Here is a 25,433-nt window from a genome sequence, read left to right as displayed (position 1 = left end):
ATACAAGACAGATTGTTACTTTAGAAAACAACAACAATTGCTTCATGGTCTTGGTTTGTTCCCATTTGTCATTCATCATCCAACAAGGTGAAGACAATGTGTTGTACGACGCGTTCAAAACATCTGAGAGAAAACATGCTTCTGTTTGTAGGCTATTCACACAAAATGACGGTTCAAAAACGTGTTCCATAAAAGATACATGAAAATGCCTGAATCAAGCAAGAATATTTACATCTGTCGTGAAAATGCATTACAAAGATAACAGTCAGGTTGCATTATAAAGGCCCCCCATATCATTCAGATAACAGTAATGACAGATCAGATTTTGCATGTTTTTATTGTGTTATCACGATAACTTCCATCCCAGAATAGAGGAAAGTTCAGAGTACAGTGGATGTTTTTTGACCCAATGTACAGATGATTAAAGATCTAAGACACCAACGTAACGTGTTTTCCTTATACAATGTGCACTTCCTATTCTAGAGCAGTGCACTCATTCAGGAATCACTTCAGTTATCACTTATTTATTTGAAACATGTGTGCTGGGACAAAACAACATCAAAGTTCAGAGCTCCTCCTCCTACTCGCAGGATGACAGCGTTGTTTACCAGCTGAATGATGAACAGTTCTGCACTCGTTTAACCTACCTTACAATAATAACCAGACCACTGGGGCTGCACAGAGGAACCATTACACATGCTTCCAGGAAAGATCCTAACTTCATTTTTTTTGCAGGACATGTGGCATGTGTTACTTCTCATTCATAAAGAAAAGACTGAGCAAACAGAGTACAGGCGAACCCTCCCTGACGCGCCAGGTGAAAAACATTCCCAAACGTACAGTAGGGCTCTCAGATTTCACTGGGAAAAGAGAACTACACGGCTCAGTGATATTGTAAACACGAGCAGCGGAACTTAAAGATGAGATTAAAACCATCAAAACAAGCGTGTCAAGACAGTGCATATAGCTTTAAACTAAATTCCCCTTCATGTTGAAAAATGTGTTCTTTTTTAGCGTCTGGAGGCTGCACACATGTGGGAAAACAAGTCATTATGCCCTTTTAGTCCCACAGAAGTGAGGAAGGCAATGTTTTGCTCGCGTCTTTCAAGCAGATTTACAGTAATTGTCTTGGGAAATGATGGAAGAGATACAAAACAATACAAAAAACCCCACACACAGCAGGCAAACACTGCATTCGCGTTGTCAGCAGTCGATTTTTCTTGTATTCTTCTTCCATTTCCCTTAGAAATGCACAAAATCTAAATAGCAGAATAAAAACTGGTAATGGAAACACCATTCAACTATCGCTAAAAAGTTATACGCTTTCATATGGAGGACATTTCTACATTTCGATGTTGAAATGTATCGCAAAAGCAATATGGAAACACATTTTCCGCAAATGTACGTCACAGAGCGTGACGTACATTGTCACATGACGTGAGGTACCTGGTCATATGACCACTTTTCTCCAAGAAAACGTGCCGCGGTACATATAAACAGAAGAGGAGACCTGGACATTTCTTAGCATTATACTTATGAAGTATTACTGCCACATTAGACTTGAAACAACAAAAGAATACATAGTTTTATAAGGAGGTTCTGAGCATTCATCTTCCTGTAGCAAAGTCTCGCGGGATGAGATTTCACGGGAGTTAAGAGGCTCCTCCCCAAAACACTGTTCAATGGAAACACGTTCAAAGTGCAGTTATATTTTGTCGACATTTAGAAACATCGCTTTTATTTTGCAAAAATCTGTAATGGAAACGCAGCTACTGTGCTGCCTTCATTACCAGAATCCTCTTCTCTCAATACTTTTATACTCCCTTTAGCCACTCCCCCTCCACCTCACCCACTCACCTGGATCACACCTGGTCCTCATTAGTGATCAACCCAGTATATAAACCCTTGCAGATCACTCACTCCTTGCTTCTCCAACTCTCTGACATGTTCTCTTAGTTTGGTTCTCTGCTTAGGACTTCCTGATCTCGTCTCCTCCATGTAAATCAAAGTCCTCGTCATTGCCGTGGTAACTGGATTTCTTCTCCTTGTCTCTGCCCTGGTGCTGTGAACATCTTATCCTTCTGAACGTGAACTTTGCCAGTTTGACCTGTTGAGGTTCTCCCACCTGGGTTTAAATTAAAAGTCACATCAGCACCAAAAGTCATTGAAAAAAATTACGTTTGGTTTATCTGAGCAATTCACATACATATTTTTTTTTTTTTTACAAAACACAAGATACATCATCTGATGGTAATGAAAGCTCAAAAGGAGTAGGCTAAAGCAAGAAAGTTTATAGGGGCCTACCCCATATTCAAATATTACAAATAGCAACATCAACAAGAGAAAAGAAGAAGAAAGCATATAGTACATTTGGACTTCACACAGAATTATCACAAACTACACACATTGATACATACATACATTATATTGGTGTTAATGATATAGCATTTATATTAATTTCAAACATTACAGGTTTACCCACAGTTTAAAAAGAGTTGTGGTCTAATGTCTTTTGCATATTTCTCCGAAACACTTCTCTCATGTGTTTTGAATATAAGCAGACTAGTAGCATTTAAATTATTCCATTGGTTGACACTTTTCCGTGTGATACAAACTTTTGTTAAATCAGTGCAACCAGACAGCAGTGAGTGCGTGTGATGCTTGTTTTCCTGCGCACACTGATGCACTCTTCTGTTGACATTTCCGAATGTAGAAATGTAGGAAAGTCCTACAGTTGCCAAAGCAGGCTTTCCACACAAACATACTGTAAATGTGTCATTAGCATGAGAGATTTTACCTGGGTCGGGCTCAGGGGTCAGGTTTCGATCAATACTCTGTCGGGTTCGGGTCAAACTCGGACAGAAAAACGTTTGATCATTGAACTTGTTTTTAACCACCGTTCATTACTCATGTTAATGCCTTCCATAAAGACATGTTGTCTTTTTTGTTCAGCTATCAAATATGGAGCAGTTGGATCTTAGGTGGGCCTCAGATAATTGGGTTGGAAGCATGAGTTACAGAAAATGTCCTGGCAGGTCCCTGTACCATCTCCATTTACAAACATTTGTGAGAAATTTCAGAATTTTAGAAAAATTAAGAGTTCCTTTGATTATTTGTCTTGTGATGTAAGCACAGAAAAATTGCAGGCCCCTATAAACATTGGCATTTCGGAGAATTTATTAATTTGGAACGACTGAGATATCTCACACCAATAATTTGGTTATTATGTTTGCCGTCATTTTTACTTACCCCTGCAGGCCGTTTTGGACGTTCTAAAGGCCCAGATTTGGCCCCCGGGCCCAGAGTTTTGCTAGAATGAGTTTTTTACACACACACACACACTGAGGCCCTTAACATTGTTCTTAAATGTAGTTTTGGAAATACCCACAAAATATCATTTGCCATCATCTCATTGACCTTTTACAGTCAGTCATTTGACCACAGTGGCACAGTAACCAGAGGTTGGTGGCATACAACCCAATTCAGAACTGTTCAACTGTTATGGCCAGAGTTGGGACAGAGTCTGGGAATGGAGCCTTAATTCAGTGTTTATCAACTCACAACATACCCAGTCATTCTCCTTCACTACTCATCAATGCACTACTGCACTATTATCTTATTATTATTATATTTTATTATTATTTTTATTTTTTATTTTTATTTTTATACTATTATTATTATTATTATCTTGTTATTTTATTTAGTTTTGCACATTCTAGTCTAACTACTGTTTATATTTATTATTATTTTTTCTAGTTGATTGTTATTATTTAATGTTTACACTATTAGAGAGAGCACAGTTCACCAAGTCAAATTCCTCGTGTGTATAACATACATTCTTGGTCAATAAAGTTGATTCTGATTCTGATTGATTCTAAAAAAGAGCTGTTTCTAGCTTTGTGGGGGCCCTGTACAAGACGCTTGTTTTGGGGGCATTGGGTGATTCCCAAATCAAATACATGGTCCACGAACTGCTGAAAGATGCATAGATAAGTGTCAGTTTTTTGTTTTTAAGCATATTTAAGACAGGCATGAGCTAATACTGATTTAAACTCTGAAGAACCACAGCCTCAGTGGTTAAAGTGGCTCCAAAGAAATTGCGCGATTCCTTTTTTTTTTTTTAAATGTCTTTGAAAACTTCAATGGCCTTTAATTTAATCTTTTTGGTGTTGCTGCCTCTCAATGGAGAGACTGTGGTGGCCCCTAACTTATCTAGTTCTGTTAGTCCAGACTAGGCTCCTGTTCAGTTACGTTTATTCTGCCTTAAGTGAGAGATAATATGAACTAGCAAACCCTGTGACCCCTTACAGGATAAGTTGGTACAGAAGAGAGGAGCATAGTGCAGAATATTGAGCAAAATACAGTTCAAAACCCCACAAAAGTTTTAAAATCACCTCACAGGAAAGTATGAAATCCAAGTTTTTTCCCTGTGGTTTCATCAGCACACAAACCACATCTTGCCTCACCTCGTCTAAATAAAATTACTCTGAAATAAGCTGGTTGACGTGTGAAGTGTTACACAGTGTGACTAACAAGCAGAGTACATATTTTACATTCTTTTGGTACATAGACCTGAAGATGCCACTATACTGTTACCTCATCAGTCTCATTATAATCAGACGTGTCACCACTGCCTAAAGCATTGTGCTATAATGTACATGACATTCGCTGGCAATACTGCAAAAGCCCATAAATCGCCCTCCCCGCCCTTTGCCCTGAGAACCCCTCTGTAACTTCACCTGATACAGGTCAGAACACTTCTTTTCAAGCCTCACATTACATCAGTAACTTTCCAAATTTGACCCAATTAATTATACACAGATAATAAGTGAAAGAGAAGAAAACAACATTAAGCACAATACACAGTGTATGTTATTTTCTAGAGCTACAAAGTGAGATGATCCATGTTTAGACCCTTCAATCTGCTTTACACAACGACAAGTCTAACTGTGTGGAGATAGATATTAGGGGACAACTTCTGCCTTAAGGCTTTTCCTTTCAAACTTTAAAGCAAAACTGTTATTATCTTTAAAGATTTCCCAGAGGTGTTCGGGGGGCACTCCTTTATTGTGTTTTTGTCACAGTATAAAGTTCTACAGTTGGGACCAGTGTTAATTGTGACAGCAAATTTAGATCTAGTTTTAGTCCAAATTTAGTCATCAGGACTATTTCAGTTATAGCCTAGTCTTAGTCAACTAAATTAAGATTTTAGTCGACTAACTCTGTTACGGAGATAGTCGACTAAAATAAACAAAATAAGAGTTTATACAGTATTTTCAATGATTCAATTAGCATATATCAATCTGATTTGGGATGGTTTTAATGTTCGTAAGACCACATGGTCACATAATGTCATAATTACTCATAGTTTAGTTATTGTCACCTAAAAAAACTTAGTCAACATAATGTCACTGAAAGACTGAAACCTCTAAAGTTAAGACCTCAACGGAAAATCCACTGCATCCAGATATGGAATGGGAAGGGAAGACAAGCGCAGAAACGATACAGTATATCACACGATTATGTCCCCTTTCAAAAAGGGGAATAATGGGCCCCATTCATATATTGGCATGTGTCAATGATTCGGTTCCACCAACTCTCGCAAAATACCTAAAAAAGGGGGCCCTAATCAAATTGTGCGCGGCATAATTGTAATCTATGTTGAATTACCTTTGAAATGATATATCACATGACTATGTTCCCATACATTTGGAAATTACCAGAAATGGATGCGGGGCCCCCTACCTCATTTCAAAGAAAGGGGTCCAAGCGTCTCATCATTGTCATTCATCGAGTGTTCATACCAAACTGCATTCCGATCTAATCAGACCTAACAGTAACAGAGGAGTAGTAATTTGTAAAATGGGGCCTCTGGGGTCCCCCTGGCACCCCCGTGACACGTACGGGGTAATGGGCCCCATTTATATATTGGTATGTGCCAATGATTTGGTATCACCAACAGTCGTAATATTTGAATGAGAAATCGACTTTAGTTTTTTTTATTCTTTTGAGGCCCCAAATCAAAAATCGGACTCTGAGCGTTGATACGTACACATCCATAGATTATAGCTACCAAATTTTAGTCCAATCCATTCTTGAATAACAGAGGAGTAGCGATTTTAACTAGTGTACACAACAAAAAGAAGAAGAATAAGAAGTTGAAAGAAGAATAAAGTGAGCGACGTTTTTCAGTCCGGTAGCCTGGCCTTAAAAACAACTCGTGGACAAAATCCAAACTGAATATTAAAAGAACCCAATGTTTATTGAACTTGTAACCTCGTAAGCACAATGCACCAAAATCAAACACATAATAATGGAAACAACACAAAGACCCACAAGGGAATTCCAACACGCAACACAATTACATCCATGAAACATTTATTACAGGAAATTAGATGTTCTTAGTTTGGTAATGAAGCCGATTCTCTTTACCTTTGCCTATTTGTTCAAAATCTGGTTCAATCATATGTGACTAACATCAAAATATTGTACACGTGTTCCAAAATGTGGAATACTTTTATGCGTGACTTCAATAGTGACTAAACACCATAACTTGGTTTTTATTTCTAATTTTTTTTCTTTTAAAAAATAATCATCCTAACAAAACCAAATGTGGTTTTTGCCCACTCATCAGTCAAACTGGTTGTTACAACATCAGTCTATGGTTCCTGTGCCAGGGCACAGGCCGTGCCGATGCAGCGTGTGGATGTTGTGAGCCTCGTGAAGCCCTGAGGTCACACAGCTTGATCAAAAGATAGTTTTTAAATGCGTTTTAGCACATGAGGGCAGGGGCTGCATGGGTTGTTTTGGAACGCTTGGCAGCAAATTAGCCTCGACATTTTAAAGCTGCTCGTACGTATGTGTGTGTGTGCGTGCGCGGGGTGACGAGGGCACGGAGACTCCGTTCTGTGAGAAGCTACAGCGACTGAGGTGAGCTATTCATTAGAACAGAGCCAAATTGTTGAGTTCAGAGGGGTCCTTGTGTACCCTGCAATGAACTTTTGCAACCTGCGTTTAAGTAAGAGAGAATCTGTAACTCCAAAGATAAGCCTAGAATGATTCATAGTAAAATATCAATAATATCAAATTTGGAGAATTTTTTTGTAGAATACAAATGTCTTCATCTATCTAAATACATTTTGGATAATAATTATAAAGGTATATGAAGTTTTGCAGTTTACAGTCAAGTTTGTTGTTGGAAAACGTTTTATTTTTCATTAGAGAAAATTAAAAATACAAAAACGTATCTGTGGTGAGGAGGTTCTGCCTTCTGGCTAGATGTTTGAGAATCCAGAATAGTCTTTCCAAGGTTGTGTGGTCTTTACAAGTATGGCTGCATGTTTCCACATGTTGTTGTTTTGTTTGTTTTTGTTGGCTTTTTGTGTATTTTTTTTGTTATTTTGTGTGTATATGGCAGAGGTGAAAGTAACGGATTTCAAGTACTCACGTACTCGTACTTTTTTGATTATATTTCTAAATCAGTTTTTTTTGCTTGTACTTAAGTATGTTTTGAAAGAAGTAAGTAATTTGTTACATACTACAACCAACCGTTACTGAGTAAATAACTGTTTTGTGATTATTTTTTTATTTCCGTTTCATGGACTCTTCATAAACTGCTATAAACTATTTACTATATGCAATGTAACCGTGGCAAGAGGGGGGTGAAAGTAATTAACTTTGAGTAATATCTAATTGATCTACTTTTTACTTGTTCTTGAGCATTTTATGTATGACTTACTTGTACTTGAGTGCGATTTCAATCAAGTAACTACTTGAGTAGGAAATATCAGGACTCTTTACACCTCTGGTGTTTGGTGTCATTTTGTGTATTTTTCTTGTTGTTCTGCATATTTTTCTGTTATTTTGTACTGTATATACTGTAAGTAGTCATCTTGTGTGTTTCTGTTGTCCTTTTTTGTCTATTTTTCTGTAATGTAGGGTTTCTTTAAGTCATTTTGTGCATATGGTATCGTTGCAGCAGGTTTTAACATGTTTTTTTCCCCACACAGTCAATAATCCAAATTAATCAAAATGCTGCAGTCACACTGAATGCGTCTTCTGCGGCACCAGACGCATCTGCCGCACGAAACGTTCCGCAGGATCAAAAAATGTCCCCATTCGCCTCATATGCGCGTTTGAAGCGAATCACCGCCCACCAGCGAAACATCCAACTAGTGAGTTTCACTGCCTGCTGAAGCGAGGAGCTGCGCTCCTTTTTCTCCTCTCATAAACATGAACCACCAGTGAAAAAAGCCGGTGTCATTAGCGGCTAATGCTATCCTAGCTCAGTGCCGACTTTCAAAGATGAAAACGACAGAGAGAACTTTTACCTCCTACTACCACCTCCTCGCTGATTCTCCTCCACGCCAAATCCTTCCGGTCCCGGTTATGAAGGCCGTGTCATACAGCTCTAGGTGGTCACACAGCTTCTACTGTGCTTGTACTCCATGGTTGAATGAGTGAACAGACCGGTGTCCGTGACGACGGCCTGACGTGTTCGTCAACAAACTCTGATTGGCTTTCGTCATGCGAAACAGTCGTAGGAGTTCAGTATTTTCAACTCTTGCAAATGTCCAAATATGAGAAATAATGGGGAGCGCGCTCACACGGCCAACGCTCTTGACGCACGGATCGGACCGCACCCCCGCACCGGAGAGATTTCGCATCTGGGACGCATCTATCCATTGACTTTGTATGTAATCTGGTCGCATGACCATTTCGTGACGTATTCGGTGTGAACGCGGCATTGTCTGTGTGTGTTCCTCCATGTGTCGCCCCCTGCAGTCTCTTCTGCTCTGTATGTTGCACCATGTGCCATGACATGGATAAGGATAAGCAGGTGTGACTGATGAATAAACTGTTATAAACACGTATAAATAATAAACATGTTGGTTATTAACAGAGGACACTAAATGCTATGAAGATAGTTGGTACGAACTTGATGAAAATAGGTTTGACAACAGGACTTGGCGTATTAAGCAGGTAGAAAGTTGAAAAACCTATTGAGGCTTCATTGAACCTAATATAAGGTTGTGAGCTGTGGGAAGCGGTGATGGTGGTGCCCATATCAATGATATATCACAATTGGGGTAACATCATAAAAATGGACTGCTGCTTGTCCATGGTTTAGTCCAGTGGTTTAAAACACGGCTATTACGATCACATTTTTTCCATTGGCTGAGAATGGTTTGTGACATTTTGGTGGCTTCTTAAATCATGAATGAACCTCCACATGAATGTTTCTACTTTATATTGGGTTTTAATTCTCAGCATTTTGAAAGTAATTCACCAGATGTTTTACATTTCATTCAAAAAAGCTGCTTCCATCTTGAATGCTTATACAAAAAAAAAAAAACAACCTTTCACTCACCGAAAAAGCTGAAAAAGCTTGTAGAAAGCTGCTGCTGATGGAATGTTTTTCCCCTCTTGTTTTTCACACATGTTGATGTATGGGCTACATGTGTACAGTGTGTGTGTGTGTGTGTGTGTGTGTGTGTGTGTGTGTGTGTGTGTGGAGGCTCTAAGCCTTTGTTATATGACCGTTGAGGGGCCACAGAGTGAGCGAGTGACCTCCGTACAGATGTTATTACACATATGTGAGGCCACCTTTGTGATTCTTAACCCATCACTGTATAATAACCCCACTGTGTGTGTGTGTGTGTGTGTGTGTGTGTGTGTGTGTGTGTGTGTGTGTGTGTGTGTGTGTGTGTGTGTGTGTGTGTGTGTGTGTGTGTGTGTGTGTGGTGTGTGTGCATCACGCATGCCTCTTTCCCAACTTTGTTTTCGCTACTGTATTTCAGTGAACAGAATCGATTTCTCCCTGAACTGCCTCCTCAAGGTCTCCCGGTTCGAGGACTCTGATCCTCTCTGCCATTGTAAACTTGTTATGTTCTTTGCTGGACAGAAAGTTTGAAAACAGGCTGTTAGTCATGTCACATCTATGAGGGCCTCGCTCTCCACAGTCTAGATTTTAACTGCCAGTAAAATTCTCTGTAAAAGCTATGAGGTGCAGTTACTCCTAATAATGATATCAGTGACCACTTTATTGGGTGGTAAATATAATTTCTGCGCAACGGAAGTCACTTTCTCCAAAATTGTGTGGGCAGGAGTTTAATTATCCCCGTTGGGCTTTACTTTAAGCCTCTGATGAGGATGTTTTACTGCTGTCATTTGTCTTTAGTTGTGGTATGCATCAGCAGAAAGGAAAGGAAATGAGCAACAGAGTTAAAAGTTGAGTTTCTGTTGCCACACACGCGCTTGGAATTTCTTTCGGATATTAACAGTAAGAATTCCTCTTTTGAAACAGCCGACAAAGTTAAAAGACTTTTGACCAAACTTTCAACAAAAACCTCTGAACTCACACACCCTCCTTCACTCAAAAATGTATTTTTCTGCTTTTTTTTTTTTTTTGTCGCAGCTGTTCTTATGAGCCTCACCATGGGGAAATGATAAATGATCCAATTTGAAAACCAATGGGCTGTTTTTACATGCATCTTAAAGGTGGAATGTATTCTGCCTGTTTACGGAGAAATAACCACTTCTTTTTTTTCACCTCCATCAAGATACAAAGCTCTTCAAACGCTGTATATTATTACATCCTTCTTGGTGCTGCCTATAAAAGAGGGAGGTCATTATTTGTCATGTGAAGCAGAATCTTAGTTCTCTTAGTCCACATTTGTCAATCCATGGGGGCCAAATCCAGCCCTTTAGAGCAGAGATGGGCAACTTCTATTACAGCGGGGGCCACAAAAGTGTGGATGGTCTGATCCGAGGGCCACATTATCAACATCCATGTCAGCATTTAGAATAAAGACCAATCATCGCAGTAATACAAGCTTTTTAAATTCATTTTGTAGATTTTCTCGTCAATATGTTGTGAATTGCCGTTTTTGTTAGATATTTTTTTTCGTTCTTGTTGTCATTTTGTGTATTTTTCAGTCATTTTGTGTGTCTTTGAAGTGCCTTTGTATATGTATGTTATATTTTGTGTGTTTAAATGGCTGTTTAGTGTGTCTTTGTTGTGTTTTTGTTTTTTTTCATCTTTATGTACTTGGCATTTTGCTGTCATTTCCTGTGTTTCTGGAGTTTTGTGTATTATGTTGTTCTTCAAATAACTTCCAACTTCATGAATTACAATTTTGTTTTTGGGGGCCACACAAATTAGGCCGGCGGGCCACCAGTTACCTATGTGTCTACTTTAGAGCATCTAATTTGCGCCCACAGGACAACAGAAAAAAAATCATTGCGTAAATTACTAAATAATTCAGATCTCTCAGTCTCGGGATACAAATGTAAAATTTTCCTTTGCTTATATCACATGATGGCAGTCATTTTATTTATTTTTTTATCTCATATTGATGAAAAAGTTAAATGTTTTCAAAATCTTGCAAATTTCCTCAAATTATTCTCCTAAAGTAAATAACAATTGTTCATAAAATCAATGAAATGTAAGTACATTTAAGTTTAAGGTCACCTAATGCTTGAATATTGTTGGTCTCATATACTTTATATGTCATTGATATGTGAAAGTGCAAACGTTCCATTGTACACAGTATTTTCAAACAAAGACACACATGTCACTCATTACAACAAATTGTGTATTTTGTATCATAATCAGTCAACTATTTATACCTCACACACATATTTACATATATCAAATGGCATACCTATGTAGCCATACACATTAAATAAACAAAAGAGAAAATTAAATAAATAAAAAAATAAAATAAAATAATAAAATTCGGGGGGTGAGGGGGGGGGGTCAGGCAGGAAGTGATTGCAAGGATTTGCAATAGTCCAAAAAGGGGCCCCATGTTATATCAAATTGTTCTTTATTGCCTTAAGGTGAGAAAATTATTTTCTCCAGTTTAATAAATGACAAAACATCTCATAGCCACAGGGATATTGAAGGAACCTTAGAAGATTTCCAAAGAAGTCAAATATTACGTCTAGCTATTAGTGATGTAAAAGTTATTATTTTAGAGTGAGCAGGTTCTGTGAGCAAAGTGTTTACTGGAACCCCAAAAACAGCCAAGAAATGGTTGATGACAACTTGAGTTTTAAGAACATTGCAAAGAATCGTGGCGTATTGGCTCCAAAAGTTGTCAAAACTCAGGCACAGAACGAACATGTGACTCGGGCTACAAGGGCTGGCATGGCATCTTTCACATTGATCCACGATCTGTGGGTAAATTTCAGATAGACGAGGGCACATTAATGTTGAAATTGCTCTTTTTGCTGCATAAAATCTGTGGCCCACTTGAGATCATCAAACTGGTTTGTATTTGGCCACTGAACTAAAATGAGTTTAACACCCCTGCTGTCTTAAAACATCTAAATTTGACTCCATATTTTCTTTGTCATATACCATTTTTTTTTGTGCCTCTCGATGTCAGTCTTGGTATTGATTAGTGATCTGTCCTGAGAGCACCCTGCTTTGTTCTTATCATTTGTTTAAGCCTCTCTGTGACGCGTTAGCGCTGTGCAACTGATACGTGACTGATACACACGTTAGTAGGACTTCCTCCTCCATTGACGCTGTTAAAGCAGCTGTCAGCAGGACTGAGTCACTTCAGGATTTACGAGAGTGCAGCGAGTTCAATAAACCACTTAACTATATGACTGTTTTACCTAATGAGGTAAAAGAAATAAAAGTACACTTCGCCTATATGGGTTATACACTTCAAAACACAGTGTATAACCATTGAAGAATGTGTGTGTTTTAGTCTGAATGATTTAGATCAGGGGTTCTCAACTGGTCTCACCCTGGGACCCACATTTTCCACAGTCATTAAATCACAACCCACACTTTTTTTTTTTTAGAATTCAACCAACCAAATTTAGTTTTTTCAAAAATAGCCGTTGAAAACACACGTATGATTTAAAAAAAAAAAAAAAAAAAACATAAATCTTTACACGTTCCTGTGCAACGTGCAAAAAAAAAAAAACCCCAAAAAGAAGTAGTAGATAGTAGTAGTTATAATATGAAGTAAAACTCAAACCACTGTGAAGTTATTCGTTCTTCCTACAGACACAGAATCTGATCTATCTTCACTTCTACAATCTGACTTCAACTCTGTGAACTCATCTTTTTTTGGCCTTTCGAGCAGGTTTTGAAACAGAGGGTCACAAGGTCACAAAAACAGTGTGTTGTTGGTGCCCAGTTACGGTAAAACAACGTAACAGGTGAACTTGGAGCTGGGAGGTCCCTGCGCGTGGTCAGCAAGGTGTTTGTTTGTTGGAGCCGAGCTGTGCTCTGTGTGAACAGCCAGAGGAAGTCAGGGCTCTGTGCTCTGCCCCTGCACACGGATCACTGATGGGACATCGGCTTATCATTAAAGGCTTGATCTGTCAACATAACCTGATCAAAAAAACTATTACATGTTTTGGCAACTGCGCGTGTGTACCTTTGTGTGTGTTTGTTGTGCTATGTGGGGCATTTTGGACTGCCGCCCCACACACACAACTTTGCTTTCGTCATTCGTAGAACAAAAATGCAATTATTGTGTGTTTGAGTATAAGACGTCATTAAGGCATGTTTTATTGGAAGTATTTATTAAAACTCTACTTTAGTTACAGTTACACTATCTTGATCTATCTACATTTATACAGTGCCTATCTAATTATGTGGATGGAAGGCTGGGTGTAGAAGTAAAGTTAGTCGTGGTTGCCTCACATTGAAAACCATCTAACCTATACAGTTTGCCCAAACGTAGGAAGGATTTTTGTCATTTTCAATGAGATTTATACACCAGCAGCAGAACTTTAAAGTCTATTCTGAGGCTGTGACTGGGAGCCAGTGTAAAGACTGGCTCTGCACCTCTTTGTTCTGGTTAAGACCTGAGCTGCAGCATTCTGAACCAGCTGTAGATGTTTGATGAAGACCATTACAATAGTCCAGTATGCAAGAGATAAAAGCATGGACCATTTTCTGCTAATATTTCATCAAACCTTTCACTCTGGAGATGTTATGTAGGTGGTAGAAGAACAACACGGTTTGGGACTTGGTCTTTAGCTTATAGAGATCAAGAGTAAAGGTCATTTTGAACAAGATCTTTTCTATATTGTTTCACCTTCGACAGATATTCAACATTTCCAAAGACCAAACATTGAGATATTGGGCATGGATTCATTAAGCTACTGTATTCAATTGACATTCATTCAGTGAAAGTATGGGTCAAAGTGAATAAATGCGGTCCTTAAAGCCTCCAATTCAACCCGCAAATGAAAGTCAAAATGACAGAGAAAACTTGACTTATTGTGTAAATCAACAACTAATTCAGTTGTAGAATCCAAATACACAAATGTAATAAAACTGCACAATATTTGCAGGGCTCACAGTTCTGTGCTTATTTCACATGAAAGCAGTCGATTTTATTCTCAAAATGTTGATTTTTTTCTCTCCCCCCCCCCCCCCAATCCTGCAATTTCCCTCAAATTATTCCACAAATGTCCCTGAAATTAAATAAAAATTGGTCACTAAATCAATTAAATTTCAGGCAAAGATCCTGCAGAGACTGAAATCTGTCACTTAGTGCTTGGATGTTGTCAGTTCCTTCAATACTAAATATCATATTTATGGAAGTGAGAACTAGGGCACATTAATGTTGAAATGTCTGCATGCATCACACCATTGGTGGCCTCAGTGTTGGAGAAAGAGGCTTAAAAGTGACGGATTGTTATTTCACAAAGCCGTAGTAGAGCTGAGTGTGTTACAGTCAAATACGAAAAAGGAATTTTATTACAGTAAAGTATTTTCCCTTCCAAACCCGTTAACCCAGAGCAGCGGGGATTAGAACCAACAGTGTTGCCACATGACGGACATGCAGGCGTAGTGGTGGATTCTTCCCAAACACTTTTAAAACCACCTGAATTACACAAGTTCAACAATTGTAATAAATTAAATTAATTTAATTTAATAAATTAATTAAATAATTAAAAATGTTGTTATTTACGGGTTTGCCATTTACTTTACATTCATTCATGATGCCAAGTCCACGAATCAGTTTCTTATATCTCTACTCATTGTTCAAAACAAAACAAAACGTTAAAAAAGGTTAAACTTGGCTAATGTTGCAAATTCCAAAGTTCACAGTAAAAAATGATGTCTGCAACAGCCGTCTTCCACCGCATGATATTTCGTAAAATGAGCATCATCGGGCAAGATTTGTATGAATATTATGATGGATATAAAAATAGAAATACTTGTACAGAATAATAGACTTAGAATAAGTTTAAAGTTTTTTTCAAAACAACAGTCATGACCGGACATTCGCACTATATGATATTTTGACACTTTAAATAAGATAATAAATGACAGAAGTTATTTAGTAAGTAACTTTGAAAAAAGAAAATGAAAGTGAGTGCATATATACTAAGTTACTACAGATTTGGTATATTTTTATGCTTTTTAAACTGAAGGAAATGTTGTTGGACATAGTATTTAGGTGTCACGTGACACCATTCACACCTGTACAAACAAAAGGCTAATCTGCACACCTGTCCTGCCAGATGTGTATCATTTTAACTCCACCCACAACCATACATTATAGAATCGGGTATAAATGAATATAAGATAACATAAACAACACATTCACTCATTTTTAAATCAGTTCACATGCATTTTATTCTACACCAGTTATTACTAAAGATAATGCCATGTGTCCAAGTCTGATGTATCTTGTTTTTTTTTGTTTTTTTTGGTAGGGAAGAGTTGTTAGATGGGCCAAATCCTAGAGAACTGGGAAAAAATACAGTGTGATGAAATCTTCCAGGTCTACCACTCCGACTGGGGGTTTTGCACGTGGTCGACACGTTTGATGGGAAGATTTGACGATCGAGAATAAATTTTCAGGTTTTGGAGAAATCTAGCAGCAACGTGCCACCTTTTTATAGATCTCAGACTTTGTACAACTCACAGCATCTGGAACAAAGGTGTCAAACTCATCTTAGTTCAAGTTTGATCTCAAGTGGACCAGACCTGAAAAATACATATTTCTCTGAAGGAAAAAGCACACATTCTAAATTGCACCATAGTAAATCATAAATCGCTGAGTTCACAACTAATTTTCTCAATATTTGTGGGATGATTTGCAAGAATTTTCCGTGATTTAGACGACGATGCAAATTTTTGTAACCAACATTATCAATTATGCTACTAATCATTTTTGCATTATTGTACATCTCGAATCTCGAGACTGTCTATATATTTTATTCTATTTTTTATTTTGCCCCCCCAGCAAGAATCTCAAACTACTCCTATGGTTTTTGCTATAATTTTTTTCTTCAAACTAAAATCTTCCTGCGGGCCAGAATAGATGCTCCGAAGGGCCACATTTGGCCCCCGGGCGTTGAGTTTGACATTTTGACACCTTTTTGTCTTCAGAACTGCTGTGATAATTTGAAAACCTTAATCAAAGATGCTGGTCCATAATAGAATAATGAATTTACGGCACTTCATTAAGTTAACGTCACATTTATGATATAAGCATCCCATTGCGCCATACCGCTGTTGGACTATATTAGGTATTATTTAGGAACTGTTTTAATCAAGTATGTGATTCCAGATTATTCACAGTTTCTTCTTAGCCCTTCTCCATGTTAAAGCCACACCGTGTACTTTGTGACCTAAAGAGTCAACCCATATGAGTTATTTGAAATGATTCCTCAGGCCATTATACAGCACTTGACAGTATCAATGCTCCGAGCGAGGTTTCCCTCTTGAAATACCACCTATGTAAGTTTGAAGAGACGGACCGTCTTTGGCCAGGTCATGTGACCTGGAGAATGCCTGCAGAATGTTTGACTGTACGGCAGTCACGTGACCACAGGCTCGGATATACTCATTGGGTTAAGGCTTTTGCTAGTATTTTACCGCCTGTTCGACTCCTGGTCATGGCCGAGGCAAGCAGTTTAAAACTGCTTCTGAGGAGGCTAAAAAGACGCTGCCAAGACCTGGTGCCCTCCGCCGGCCCCTTCCTTTTGCCCGGCGCCAGACACCGCCGACCCGCCTTCCCCCCCGGCGCTGGACACCGCCCAGCGCAAGCCGGGTCGCCCGTATCCCGTCCGCCCCAACCCCGGCCGCCGTGTCGACCCCCGGCGAAGGAGGCCGACCATGGCGGCGAGGCCAGGGAGTGGGGGGGAGCACTACCGAAGCGGCAAGGAGGGCCGAGCGGCGGGGAGAGGAGGGCGGCGGCTGCTCCTCCAGCCCCACTTTGCACCCCTGCCTGACTGACCCAGCTCTTAGAGCCAATACATTGTCTTGTCTACATACACAATCAAAAGACAAGGGAGCCTGGCCCGACTGACTAACTGTTGAGTTTTGCGACAGTGCTGCGGCGCTTGTGGACACTTGGGGCGCTTGACGTGAACATTACAGGAAGTTACAGGTCTAGCGCCCCTAGTAGCCAAAAGTTGCACAGTGTGCCTTTAATATTATGCAACTCACTGACAGAGGTGTAAAGAGTACGATATATCCTACTTAAGTAGAAGTACTGTTACTTGATTAAAATTCTACTCAAGTACAATTAAAAAGTAGCTCAAGTAAATAATACTCAAAGTAAAAGTTACTATAGTTACTCTTACCCCCAACATTTATTTTTTATAATAAATCTTACCACGGTTCCCTTGCATACAGTAAACATCTCATATATAAAGTTAAAAGGAAGAGACCAAATCTTGCACAATTGGAGTTTTATTTTATTTTCCACAAAGGCATCTGAATAAAATAAAAGGCTTGTAAAAAAAAACAATTCTTTTTTTTTTAAATAAAATAACACCAATTAATTCAATTCAAAATAAAAACATTCTCAGAATCTATGTATAGATCCATTGGGTTCCTTCTTTCTTACTTTGGACTTTATATTTTGTTCAGCGCTTTGAGATGACTCTGTTGTATTTTGCGCTATATAAATAAAGTTGAATTTATGAACTCTAAAACTGAGAAAATAACCAGCATCCAATGCTGTTTTAACACCGTGCATTACATTTAATCTGGTTGGTCGGCTATGATGTGATGCATGTGATTGTTTTCTGGTCATTTCATTTTTTGTAGGTTCACAATATTTATTAACTCTACACACAAAGAACCACGTCCCTCTGGCAAAATGTTGGTAAGTTCCCTCCAATATAATGAGACACTGTGTTCTGATGCTGTTTGTTGACTTGCAGCACAAATATTTCAAATGGCTACAGTGTTCACAAACAACTGACACTAATTCAATGGTCCCATTGGAATTTTCTCTTAGAGCCCTTGATGGACGCCGGCAGCACACAAACACACTGCCAAGTGTTATAACACACACACACAGGCAGGATTAACGTTACCTTCGCTTTCCCAATCACGGCGCTTTGTTTTGGAGAGCTGCCAAGTGTCATTCAACTGAAATGTGTGTAGCGTGAACTCAAAACAAGTCATGTGTTGGTGTTGTAGGGACAAAGGTGGTAGGAGGTGCTGGAAGGTTCAGAATGGTGGGAAGGAAGTGAAATAACTTCTACTTTCATCACCAGTGACCAACATACAAAGCTATGGTTGTCATGGTAACAAAGCTAATCACAGTGTGTGTGTGGTGGAGACGATTTTACTATTTTACTCCATGCTGAAACCTTTTCTACAAATGGATGTCTGAAAAACATTAGCCTACTTTAGTGTTGTTTATTGGGGTTTTTTTTTTTACACAGCACAGACTTATGCAACACACACAAGAATGCAGGTTAAATATTTTCTTTATGATTTCAGCTCAGAAATGCAAGTCATCTGGGGAAACACGTGCTCAGTAAAAGCTCTTTTTATGATGTCATAAAATCGTAAACATAATCTGTAATGAGTTGGAGGGAAAACCTAGTATTAAACTTAATTTGTACATGACAAATGCTGGGTTTAGATAGTGCTTTTAAACTCCTCTTAAATAACTTACTCTTATTTAGTCATAATCATCCAAGCCTGTAGTGAGATCAGTTATCAGGGCTTGGTGCAGGACATGATTTAAGGCTGAAATTATGTCATCATTACCTCCACCTAAAAAGTTATATTTTCACCAGCATTTATTTGTTTGTTTGTCTGCTATGTGAAAACTACTTAATAGATGTTTTACCAAGGATAGGCCTTTAGCCAAAAAACGGTGGCAGAGAGAGGAGGGAGGCGGCGGCTGTTCCTCCAGCTGTAGCGTGAGACCAGCCCCACTTCGCACCCTCACCCGACCGACCCAGCCCTGAGAGCCAATCTTATCCCCGAAGTTACGGATCTGACTTGCCGACTTCCCTTACTAAAGAATCCACGTTGAACTCAACTATCACGGCTATTCGTGCACCATTAACCCAACACGAAACTACCATATTGTGCTTTTTTGGCTGTAAACTAACTCGTTTCAGCTGCCCACAACAATGGCACTGGGTCTGGAAATTCCCGTATGTTGTGATGTCATGTGGGAACTACAGTATGTACTGTATATCCAAGCCTGTGGTCATGTGACTACCAAAAAGTGAAACGTTCTCCAGGCATTCTCCAGGTCACATGACCAGGCCAAAGACGGTCCGTCTTTCCAAACTGACATGGTCAGTATTTCAAATGGGAAGCCCCTCCCAAAGCATTGATACTGTGAAGCACTGTTTATTGGCCTGAGGAATCATTTAAAATAACTCATGGGTCAACTCTTTAGGTCACAAAGTCCACGATGTGTCTTTAATCTGAGAGTCCGGCTCTGTTAAGCCGGGTTCTAACTGGAACGGCGGTTTCATCAAAGACAAAACACCTTAGTTACCATAGTAACTCCTGACCAGGTTTCAGCCGCAGGCTTGGCTTAAGTTGCAGACGCACTCTCGTGAAACCACGTCATGATTTTGAAAGAAGTCATTTAGTGACGCTTTAAACCATTCAACAAAGATCGTGACGTCCAGCGTCACACAGCACCACTGAGCTGCTCCCTTTGTTCATTTGAATGTAATGTTTAGTGCTGAGTTCAACAAACTATTGTCAAACACTCACAAGTCTCATAAATTACATATTATTTCATTGTGAGTTACAGCATCTCTTTTATTAAATGCTGACAAGTGTTAAAAACATATCAAACTCACATGATCAGTGTGATTTTTTTATTTTATTTATTTTTTCAGTTTATTTCCGACATGGTTGCATTCACAGTTTTCTTTTTCTCTCTTTTTTTTTTTTTTTTTTTTTTTCTACATGCCCGAAAAAGGAGACGAGAGAAGCAGGTTGCTTATCCGAGTCCCGTCCCCTATTTTGAACACAGAAAATTTACATTAGAGCTCGTCTCTCTGGTCAAACATTCTTTGGTTCTGAACACAATTTCATTTTTTTTCTTTTTTTTTTTTTTTTTTTTGTCCTTTTTTTTTGTGTAGGATTTATTCTCATCTGTAGTCAGTGTTGTCTTCTTTTTTTTTTTCTTTTTTTTTTTTTGGTTCTGTTGAACCCAGGACCTTCTTGCTGTGATGCTGATGAGCTAACCACCAATCCACCGTTGATGGATGAGAAAAAAAAGTCTGTGTTTTTATGCAAGGTGTAATTACTGCTGATCTCTTATTGATGCTCACTTGCCAAACGTTGCCATTTTTCAACTGTGAATTGGGTTAAACAGGCATTGTTGTTTTACAGCTGTGCTGTATTTATTCAATCTTGGCCTGGGTTTAGCTGCACTGCTGAATTCCTCTAATAAATAATCAAAGTGTGTGTAGAAGATACAGACCATGTGGTTTAGTCACTAAATTGTCTATTTCAGCATTAAAAACCGTTCTCGAATGATTCCTGTAATAGAAGCTGACAGTTGGCATCGGAATGTTGTGACACACAATAAGTCTCTGGAACAAAGTGGAGCTTTTCTGATGTGGGACCAGGGAAAAGAAAATGCAGAAACAATTTAATTCCTCACGAAAACACAAAGCAGATAATAGAGTTGGCACAACACAATTGTCACAAAGGAGCCGATAAATTAAAAGAAAAAAAACCTAAACAAAAACAACCACAAAATGAACAACAACCTGAACCCTTTATTAGAAGTCACACTGGCTTGTTTTCCACTTGGTTGTAAACACAGCAGCCCCATAATGCAGCGTGGTTCTGCTGCCCTAACTGGGCCAGCAGGGGTCTGGCCCCGCTGAGTGAGTTGTTGACTGGTTTTCTACTGGCTGAGCTAAATCCATCAGCACAAAAACACACATGGGTTAGGTATGCATGAATGTGTCTGTGTTTTTGAGTGAGAAGAACCCGTGGGGCTCTTTAAAAGGTAGCTCACATCTTTTTGCCAAAGAAAGGCTAAACACATTCTGAAAATGTTCGCCAAAAGTCATAAGAGAGTCGAGCTGTTTTTGAAAGGCAACCATCCTTCACTTGAATTACACTTTTTTTTTTTTTTTTTTTTTTTTTTTGGAAATGAACTGATGTGAATCAGAAAATGAGTCAGTCCATGCCTTACAGACGATAAAGATATTAGGATATGAATAGGACAAAAACAAAGTGTGTTACTGGAGTGAAAAACAAGTCCTAGTCAAGGAGAGCTTTTGAATTTCCACTGGGATGTAAAAAAAAAAAATACTGTTAATGGGATCCATATTTATTATAGTCTCCTTTCCAAAGTCGTGAAGTAGAATACAAAACGTTCCTCATTGATCTTTTGATTAAAAAGTGCAACAGAAAACATTTAACAGTTTAAAAACAATCAGAACATTAAAATCAGTAGTAAAAACATTTCAAATCAGCAGTAAAAACTTTAAATCAACAATAACATAATCCCCCTCTCAGTCATATGCAGTAGAAAAATAGAGAGCCTTAAACTGTGATTTTAAAATGTTGACATTAGATGCTTCTTTGCAGCATAACAACTAAAAGCAGCATCACCATGTTTACTGTGAGCTCTGGGCTCCACTATCTGACCTGTGTCCATAGATCTGAGAGACCTGCTGGGTTCATACCTGACTAACATCTCACTGATGTATTCTGGACCAAACCCATTCACACATTTATACACCAGCAGCAGAACTTTAAAGTCTATTCTGAGGCTGACTGGAAGCCAGTGGAACACATGAAAAATAAATTGTGTGAGTTTTGTTGTCATTGTGTGTATTCTTTTATTTTGTGTATTGTCTATCGTTTTGTGTGTTTTGGGGTCATTTTGTGTATTTGTTTTGTCAATTTGTGTGTTTTTCTTATCAATTTGAGTGCTTTGGGGGCATTTTGTGAGTTTTTGTTGTCATGTGTATTTTTTTGTTATTTTGTGTATTTTTTTTGTTATTTCTTGTATTTTTTGTATCGTTCTGTGTTTTGAAACATTTTGTGTATTTTTATTATCATTTTGTGTATTTTCCTTAATGTTTTGAGGGCTTTTGTATGTCATGTTATTTTATATTTTTCCAAACTCTAGGTTATAAAGTTTACAGATTTCACCTCTGTCTCTTTAAGTAACTCCAAGCTCGTCTGACACGCCCATGAACACTCCCCCTTCAGTACTCATACAAACACGCATTGATTTTGTTTACTTCTGTTTTTCTGTCTGCTGTATTTCGCTACTTTTCTATATTTTTGCATCGCTACAATACATTAGAATGATTATCAAAGTGATGAATGCAAACGTACAAACGGAGATCTCTTCCCCGTCACCAACACACACACACATACACACACACACACACACTCACACACACACACACACACACATTCAGGCTGCTGGCTCTGAAGAAGTAGTCCAGAGTAGGGATCGCATTGTTTTTTAGTGTCAGTGTACTTATTAATCCACTTTCAAATAAGCTCTTGTTTTAAAGCAGTCATCTTAAAAGTGCCTGGAACAAACATGGCAGATCTTTTTGGGACGAGGGCCGCTTCCAAAGATAAACTCCAACCATTGTTGACATTGTTTCATCCAAAAGAGGACTGTTTTCTTCACATCCAAAAATACATTTTCTCACTGAAGGCATTTTTAAAAACTAAAGGCAGGTAGCTACTACGATGAGCAGGGTAAACCGATCGGCACACAATTATCTCTCAGCTGTTTTTCACGGAGGTGTGTCCTGGAAGCGAGGGGAGGGGTGCAAGTTTGTTTTTTTTTTTGTTAATTAATGCGCCATGGGTTTCTTACAAAAGTATTTAAAATAAGCAAATTAAAAACTAAATCTGAGGGTGCAGTGTTGTGGGCTGAACTAAGGAAGAGAACATAGGAGGAGGAGGGGCCTCGTCCCCAAGGCGGAGCCTCGTCCCCTCGAGCAAAACAGCAGGAAAATGGCTGCTAGCAGGAGATTTAAAGATAACGCAAAAAATGCGTGAAGCAATCTGAGCAACACTGGAGGTATGTTTTGCAGAAGGGAATGACACGATGATATAAACTGTCACAACCCTTCAGCATAGGCATGAAGATCAATGACTCACATTCAATTCTCAGTATTTGTGAGTCATTTCTTGGGCTATCTTAAAATATGTACTTTGGGTCATTAAATGGTTTCCAATTTACTGTAAATGTCAATGATTTTACTTGCCTTGAACTCTGAGTCACCTTCATACGTAATATTAGTGTCAAAACAGTTTAAAGTGTCAACAGTTTTACTTTTTTAACTTCGGCGTATCTAAGGCGGATGCTTACAGTTCCAACCCTTGAGCATCATTCCTCTTCTGACAGCTCATCATTCAGACTTCTGTCACTGTGGATGCTCAGAACACATCTGCACGGTGTTAGTCACTCCTTGTTTTCTGAACTGTAAATGATGTAAAGTAAAAAAGTGGAGTTTTAAAAAAATAATAAAAATGACTTTTTTTTCCTAAAGGGGGCTGAAGATGCCATATTTATGGTTTGCAGTGCATCTTATTTGTGCATCCAAAGATTTACACTTCTGTACAAAAATAGCTATTCCCATCGCAAATATTACAATCATTATATGCTCATCAGATACATATGGAGGAAGATTAAAACCAATGAAAAAAACAACATTTTTATCACAAATTTCTGGCAACACCAGAGACATTTCTTTCCTCTAGAATTCGTTTTTGATCATGTTTGTGATAGAATAAATAATATAATCATATTCTCAAATAAAGAATAGCCAGGGTAAGTGCACAGTGTTTCAGATATTTTTATACTGCGTTTTATTTAAACTAGACTTATATTTGAGAAAGTGAAAATTTTGGAATTCTTATTGTTTGAGATTGTGTTTGATAAAGAATGATAATTAAATAATAATTTTTAAAAAAATTTATTTTAAGCAGTATTTATTTTTTTCATCAAAAATTTCAGGCGACCCCACATGGGGTCACGACCCCTAGGTTGAAAAACCCTGCACTAGTAGAAGAAAATAATTTTTTTAACATTTAAAAAAAAACAAAAATCACATGGTTAAATTTTTGTTTTTTAAGTCAAATTGTGGCCCTAATCCTCTTCCGTAGATACAATATTATTATGACCACCAATATGTTAATTTAACAACATATATAGGCTATTAAAAATACTACCATCATTTAAGCATTAAAAACTCTTTTTTTTTTTTTTTTTTAAACAAATGTTTAAGCTGTGTATTTATTAACACGTCATTCTAAATCATTTGTGGCTGGAGTTTTGAGACAACTGACTTATGAAATCACAAAGGTTCATTCTCTACATTTGGACATGAATTATATGACTGACTTATGAACAGAATTTCCTCACATTTGGAAATAACTTCAGCTGCTTAGCGCCCTCTGCTGTTTGTAGGTAGGAATCACCAATCCTGCCTATTATTATGAGTATGACAATTGTTAGAACAAAGATGGGCTTCTTCTATCACAGTGGGGGGCCACAAAAATGTGATTGTCTCATCTCAGGGCCACATTAATGCACAATTAAGTTTATTTTCTTTTTTTAACTGTTTTTTTGTGTGTGTGTGTGTGTGTGTGTTTTTTTGGGGCATTTTGTGTATTTCTCTTATCATTTTGTGTGATTTGGGGGAATTTTGTGTGTTTTTGTTGTCATTACGTGTGTTTTCTGTCATTTTTTTAATCTTTATAGCTTTGTGTGTTTTTATTGTCATTGTGTGTATTTTGTTGTCAATTTGTGTCTATATTTGTTTTGTGCATTTTTTGGGGGAGTTTTGTGTATTCTTATTTTCATTTTGTGTATTCTTTATGTCATTTTGTGTATTTATCTCATCATTTTGTGCGCTTTGAGGGCATTTTGTAGATTTTTGTTGTCATGGTGTGTGTTTTTTGTTATTTTGTGTATTTTTTTTGTACCGTTTTGGTGGTGCTTTGTGTGTTTTGGGGTCATTTTGTGTATTTTTTTTGTACCGTTTTGGTGGTGCTTTGTGTGTTTTGGGGTCATTTTGTGTATTTTTCCCAATCATTTTGTGTGCTTTGAGGGCTTTTCGTGTGCTTTTGTTGTCATTGTGTGTATTCTGTTGTCAATTTGTGTATTTTTTGTATCGTTTTCGGGGCAATTTGTGTATTCTTATTGTCATTTTGTGTATTT

At 38.1% G+C, this 25,433-nt stretch overlaps 1 protein-coding gene across 1 annotated transcript in view; it reads left to right on the top strand.

The window, feature by feature from the left end:
* The first annotated feature begins 6,877 nt into the window (after window positions 1–6,877).
* Window positions 6,878–25,433, top strand: part of LOC114462776 (uncharacterized) — a 33,467-nt gene continuing 14,911 nt past the window's right edge. The window contains exon 1 of the mRNA XM_028445751.1: window positions 6,878–6,930. The gene's annotated coding sequence lies outside the window, so the exon portion shown is untranslated. The remainder of the gene's footprint in view (window positions 6,931–25,433) is intronic.

The sequence above is a fragment of the Gouania willdenowi genome, chromosome 5 (genome assembly GCF_900634775.1).
Source record: "Gouania willdenowi chromosome 5, fGouWil2.1, whole genome shotgun sequence".
Classification (NCBI taxonomy): Eukaryota; Metazoa; Chordata; class Actinopteri; order Blenniiformes; family Gobiesocidae; genus Gouania; species Gouania willdenowi.
Note: the sequence above shows the minus strand (reverse complement) of the source record. Positions and strands in the feature narration are given on the sequence as shown.